Raw genomic sequence first — 6,971 nt, 5'->3', positions numbered from 1 at the left:
CATTTTCATCTGGAAGTCTATGGGGACTGACTCGTGCCCCCAGTGGACATTAGAGGAATTACACATTTTTGTGCATTTCTTCACAGCGAATTTGTGGTGCTACAGCTGTGCCAGTGTTGGTATTTGCCAGTACAGAGGGGTTTGCTACCTACACTGAAAAAAATATGTTGTTGGATTTACTTAATTCAATGGTGGACATTTGTTGCACACAGATGTTTTGCTTCGGCAGCAACTTAAACAATTGAGTTAAATTAACACAATTTATTCATGTTCAATAAACTTGTGCAATTTGTGTTGATAAAATGTGACTTAAACATGTTTTGATGAAGTAATTTGAGCTCTTGGAATATTTTAATCCTTCACAATTTTCTCACGTTATCCCAACACGATTCAATAACTTTTACCCAATACTACTTGGTCACTTAAATACTACATGTTATCTTCAAATTACATTTTGCTATTATATTCTAGTATCAAATACACAATTTTCAAATGGAGGCCTTATAACAGATTGTATTGTTCTCTTCCAAGATGGTTGCTGGCATCCACCAGTAACCTTTCAAAACAAAATGTCTAATTTCACTGCAGTAGGTAAAGAATTAAACTGACATTACTCCTCCACTGAATCTACATAAATCAACAGTTAAATAATGTCAGTTCTTCCGTGTTCTCTGGAATCAATCACAGTAAAGAAATTAGACTGTTTCTTTTGAAAAATGTTGGGAAAGAACAATACAAAACATTCTATTTAAGGCCTCTGACATCAAGATTCAGTTAAACAACAATTATAACTAAACAATTTGAGGTAATGTTAGTTTCCATTAACATTAAATTAGGTTACTGAATTGGCAAACACCTTCCTATTAACATTACCCATTTTACCCCAATAACTAAAGAAATTAGCACTTGCAGGTCAAAACCTTTATTCAAGAGACGCAAAAATAACATTGATACAGTGACTGTCAAAAAATACAGCACTGATCATACTGTGACATCTTGGTTCAAAACAGCACACTTAGAAATATTCAACGTTCTTTACTTCAACTGAATGAAATTGAAAATACCATTTCACACGACCCATATGGGATATTTAGACTGCATAACTGTTCACGCTACATCTCTTCACTAGTAAAAGAAAGAAAAAATACAAAGACAAATTTAAAAATGCTGCCAAACAGACAAACAGAACTTGTACAGAGCAAAAGGAAAAACAAACAACAACAAAAAACGGCTTGTCCTCATGGCAGTTGCAGAGTATATACAAATGAACCCTGCGATCCGTTTCTGGAATTGAGCTTCAAAAATGCAGCAGAACAAGTGTGAGATTTAAATGTCCTCTCACCTAGAGCTGGTCACCTCACATGCATAACAGTGAGCTTCGTTGCAGGAGCAGTTTTGTCTTAGTTGTGAGCTTTTCTTGAGAGCTGAGTTGCATCCAACTCCATTACCACCCTTTGAATCACCTCAAAAGTGTAGCAGAGTTGTGATGGGTAACTCATGTTGAAGGAATAAAAAAGGTCCAAACAGCATGGCTACTGCAAAGGTCACATTATCCAGATCTTGAAGAACAACATCAGAAAAGTCATTGCCTGGTGCATCCTCTGGAGACAGATGTTCATTGTGGTTTTCTCAATCTGTGCAGTGGCCTCAGTCAAGTCCTGGTTAAACACAAAACATTTCTTTAAGATTCCTTTTTAAACTCATCTCTTTTGAATCTACCAGTTCTAATGTTAGAGTAATTTAAACCAATGCAAGCAACATAGTAAATAGCTATAGCCAAAGAGTGGCCTGCCATGCTGCCATTCATGGTCTAACAGAGTTTCTAAGAGAGGGTGAAAAACATAATAATTTCAAATGCTTTACATTAGTTTTTGTTAGAAAGACACCGGCCCATCAGAAATCCAGGTTATGTCACTCAGAAGATGTTAGAATTTAGACTTTCAGCCCCACAATTTGGTTAGCTGTTGGTCAGTTGGTCATTTTTTCAAACAAAAGCTAATGTAAATATTGGTGGGATTTTCCTTTGTTCACTAGAATGACAAATTTAAAGTTTTTTCACACTGATGTGACCCCTAATACAGGGGTGGGGCCTCAAGGGCCGGCGGCCGAGTTCACTACCAGGCCTCATGTGAACTTCAAATTATTAAAGAGGACTACTGGTCCTAACCAGTCCAATGAGGATCAAGTGGATAACTAAATGCATTTTTAAATGTTGCAAAGCCACAATCTACTCATAAAACACTCACCATGAACTCCTGCACCAAGATGTTGCAATTGTCTTTCACACAGATGCGGAGCACTTTGATGAGGGACTCCGAGCATTAATGTCATCCTTGACTATTATAACAAAGAAAACAGAGATTTGTGAACTTTTCAGTAGCACAGAAGAAAATGATCCCAGACAAAAACTCTTGACTTTTTAAACCAGTCAACATGCAACACCAGCATCTACAAAGCAATATCAAAAGTTCCTGTTTGACATCAACTTTATGGATATATAGTTTCCAGAACATTTATTTTTAAAAAAAGATAATTTTTTCTCAGTGGGCCAGTAAATGCATGACGAAAATTATGGCATCCTTTTAGTGGAATCATTACTCACAGGTAATAGTTGACTGTTTCAATGGATGTAGCATAAAAATCTTTTACTGACCTAATGCAATACATATACACTTTGTAGTTAAAGAATTTTAAAGTTCTTACTGTCATCATGGCAGCTACATCCTTTAGCTTTGTGCCCTGTTCCCCCGATCACTTTGCAAACACTTTCAGCAGACTGTCAGAGAAAAACTCAGCTCCGTCAGAAACCTTGACTGTATGCATGGTTGGGATGCACTGGAATGCTGCATTTTATCTGAAATGACATAAAATTATTTTGAAATAACAGCAGGCACTGTGCTTGGTTAATCAGTAATGTTTTGTTGAATAAAAACTGTGTTTCCAGATCTTATGGGATTAAAAAAAATCCAAAGATGTTTGTTTCTGATTTGCAACCCAAGAACCCACAAGTTACAACCTCATTTCAGTTCAAGTGTGCATTAATGCGAGTCCAGTAATCACCTTTCTGGCAACACATACAGGTATAAGATAAACCTATGGCAGATTTTGGATTTCTCAGTTGTATTAATAGGGTGAGTATGCATGCACCTAATAATTATAAAAAACCTATTATAATTAAGTTACAGAAACGAAAATAGAATATACTTTCTTACCATAACACCTTGAACCCACAATCCATCAGCTGACTCCTGGTGAAATGCAGAATAGATGTGGTCTCTCAATGTGCATCAACAAAAACAAAAACAAAAACAAAAGGACAGCAGGTGAGGGCAGGAGGGGTAGGGATGTAAGCTAGCATAATGCCGCTGATGATATTAGCTAAAGCTGTTCAATGTCCAAAATCCCACTAACACCACGGTGCAGTAAATACACAATGTAACTGAAGAGTCAGTTGGCAAATCTATTCACACAGAAAACCAAATTATGTTATGAGTGCCTCATAATTAGGTTTAATGTGATATTACGGCTCTTGTGCCAAAGACAAATTCAAATGAAAAAGCGCCAATTCTTTGACAACAGATAAAACAGCAAATAAGCTAACGGCTCTTTTTTAGCATGTTACATGGCGACACTCTAGACGTTTAACTACATTTGGCTGAATTATGGTAAAAATGAATTAAAAAAATCAAGACATACCAAAAACGTAGAGTTGGCTGCTCGACTTGACTGAGATGGATGCCTTTTTTAAACCACGATCCAAAGCCCGCGAGATGAAATCACGCGTGGTTTCACGAGATTTAACGTTGCTATCTTATTGACTTACGTCACCTGAACATGATATGAACAATTTAATACACCCTTTCTGCATATCATGTAGTTTTTACACTATATATTTACATTTAACTTTAAAACATGAGGCAATTGTGTTAAATACATGCAAGATGCTTACATAAATCCAAGAGATGGCCAGTCCCTTTTTTTCAGTGTATGCAAATGGGCCTGCATGCAGTCGTCCAAAAACCCAACATGGATGAGAGCCCGTTGTCATTCCTGACGCATAACATACCGGCGATTTGTCACATCCCAAGCGGTGCCATGGGAATGTGAAAGGTAACCTTGGGCATTCCTGAGATACTCTCCGGATTATGAATGACGGTTCCAGCGGTAACACACGTTCCAGCCATGTATTCCAGCCCTAACCGTAACCTTATGCCTAACCTTAACCACAACATTAATGGTGTCAGATGTTTTCCAAAAAAATTAAATACATGTAAATGTGCAGATTCAGTCCAGACGGTTCTCATGTTTCCTCCTGTTTCCCAATGCGTAACATAGAAATGTGTTGGGTGGCCGAAAGCGCAACATCCCGACTATTTGTCACATAGCATAATATGTTACGCTTTGGGAGTGAGGACGTGTTGTGGATGATGCCATGTGTCCATCGAATGCTGATTGGGGAACATTTTTGGCTAGAATAGAGAACTTAAGCTTAGCTCTTTGCATTATAACATCATTCTTCCCCGTGGCTGAAGGACCAACAACAACACAAGCTAAAGTCTGGATGATCGGGCATTTGTGACACTGTCCCCTGGTGTTAATAAACAGTTACAACATGTAGACAATGACTGCTGTCCATGGGCTCTGTGAAAGACCACCACAGAGCCACGTTTCCCTCCTTCCTCTGGGGTTGGTTCATTTTTCAGCCCTGGAGGTTGAGGGATTATTTGCACCTGGAATGTTTTATGTGAAACTTTAGCTTGTACATGAGAAAGACATGGATGTTGGTTCTCTTGTAATGTTTCCAGTTCTCTTTATGTAATGATGTAAATGAGAGAAGAGGGTGAGGAGGCAGACCCATGGGGATGTACTCTGCTTGATGCACTTTTTGTTCAGCCCTCCGATTGGTTCTTTTCAACCACAGTTCTGATTGGACAGCCAGTGTTGTAGGGGAGGGAACTAGCAGCAGGCTTTAAAATAGAAGTGAAATGGAATTGTAACCACTCAGAATAAGCCATGGACTCTATTGAGCTAGCACAGGGTTGCAGGATACCTGTTCCCAGTGAAGATCCAGATAAGATGGGTGAGTGTATCTGTCATGCACCGAGAGTCATGGTGGTGTTTAGTTTGATATTTGGGACAGAAATTACAGTAAAGACAGAAGTCAGTAGCAGCTCCTTTGTGCTTTACTTTGAAGTTATTTTGTTAGAAATTCATTTTCAGCCTTGTTCTGAAATTTAGAGTTGTTAAGTCCAGAGATGTCAGATTGTTCCTTTATGTTAAGTTTAGAGTCTGAATATCACCAAGCTGCATTTAGAGAACTTTTCAGTGGAACTGAGTGCAGTGAGTGTGAGCTGCTGACCAGTTCAATATGAAGGATTTCTACTTAGTTAATCAACTAATAAAACTATTAACATTAATATTTTACAGATCTCCTAAGGAAAGTACATTTTTTCTTCAACAATGACCTTCTATATGTTACATTATATTAAATTGTAACCTTTATGTAGAATACACATAATATATATCATGAATGTAGAGCATAGTTAAGTTTTTCAGAGAAGGTCAAACATCTGATCCTTTCAACTGAAGAAGTCGAAATAAAATTAAAGTTAAAGTTAAAAGTTAAAGTTTTTTAATTACTTTTGTAAGTTAAAAGGAAAAAATGTATCTGCTTTATGGTTTGGTTTTCTCTGTTTTAGGAAACTGCAGATTAATTTATTCAAATTTTACAGATAAAACAAAATGATCCTCAGATCTGCTGATGATAAAACGAGTTAGCTCTCCTCTGGTGATTTTTACACAAACACTCAGAGAAAGGAAACAATCCCAAGCTCTTTTAAATATTTTGACTTCATTCAGTAGGTTTTATAACGAGTCCTGATGTTGTGATTGGTTTTGTTTCTCTTGCTTTGGGAGAATAATCCGTCTGCACACGTGGCTGCATTTTGCCGCCATTTCACTTACGATTCTTTAAATGTCTTTAACTTCTGTGGTTAAACGTGACGCTGAATTTCGACTCGTTACTCGAGCGAAGCTTGTCTTAAAACTGAAAATTAGGACTGCAAACATTTCTAGGTAAGGAAACAGAATAAATACTTTTCTGTGATTTACACAGTTAAATGAATGAAAGTGACAGCTAGCAGTTAGCCAGCTTTGTTGTGGTAGATTAGTATCAGTAGGATTAGCTTTTTGCGTAGATAATGAAGCAGTTAAATCTGGAGATTATATTTCTGTAAATCTGTAAAAGTCACTTTTTAACTATTTGTTGGAACTTTTAATGCCTGTGAAATTAATATTTCTGTCTGTATGAAATACTTGGTGATCTAATCAGCATTTCCAGAGCTTTGAACAAACTAAACATCAACTTCTAGGGCTTTGAAAAGTCTCCCTGTTAAATCCAGAATTTCTTTCCTTTATGCTAAAGCTAAAGCATATAGTTAGGGCTGGACCAGGTGACCCTGAATCCTCCCTTAGTTATCCTGCGATAGGTGTAGGCTGCTGGGGGATTCCCATGATGCACTGGGTGTTTCTTCATCACTCACTCACGATTGTTGGGGTTTTTAATCTCTTTTCTCTGTATTATTGTAGGGTCTTTACCTTACAATATAAAGTGCTTATTTGGTGCTATATAAATTATAAAAGTTGTAACACATATTATATAATAATATGAAATATATATGATATAAATTGAATTTAATTGTTGAAATGAATGTTTATCAAGTGTGTTGGACATTCAGGTGTGGAGCTGGGTGAAACTGTCAACTGATCAGCACCTAGTGGTGTCTTGGATTACGTGTGCAGAGCGAGAATGGCAGAGCGGCCTGGTCCACCTAACCATAGAATGAGGGTGTGCTTAACAGTGTATTTTAAGTTTGCCTAACTTTCTTATCTCTAGAATAGAATAGAATAGAATAGAATAGAATAGAATAGAATAGAGTAAACCATTATCCCACCAATGAGAAATTTGTTTG

At 37.2% G+C, this 6,971-nt stretch overlaps 1 long non-coding RNA gene across 3 annotated transcripts; it reads right to left on the bottom strand.

Moving 5' to 3' along the window:
- Positions 1–906: 906 nt before the first annotated feature.
- On the bottom strand, positions 907–3,991 carry LOC309704155. 3 transcript variants are annotated; one of them, XR_014276156.1, is made up of 6 exons: positions 3,950–3,991; positions 3,697–3,828; positions 3,213–3,248; positions 2,704–2,854; positions 2,247–2,337; positions 907–1,658 (listed from the first exon to the last, which is right to left on the bottom strand). It is a non-coding gene; the product is annotated as an uncharacterized lncRNA (long non-coding RNA). The 3 variants fall into 3 exon arrangements; XR_014276157.1 differs by lacking the exon at positions 3,950–3,991 and having other exon boundaries at positions 3,697–3,886; XR_014276158.1 differs by lacking the exon at positions 3,950–3,991 and having other exon boundaries at positions 2,247–2,332; positions 3,697–3,886.
- Positions 3,992–6,971: the final 2,980 nt, after the last annotated feature.

The sequence above is a fragment of the Aulonocara stuartgranti genome (genome assembly GCF_965226115.1).
Source record: "Aulonocara stuartgranti genome assembly, chromosome: 4".
NCBI classification, from domain to species: domain Eukaryota; kingdom Metazoa; phylum Chordata; class Actinopteri; order Cichliformes; family Cichlidae; genus Aulonocara; species Aulonocara stuartgranti.
This window is presented reverse-complemented; position numbering and strand designations above follow the sequence as displayed.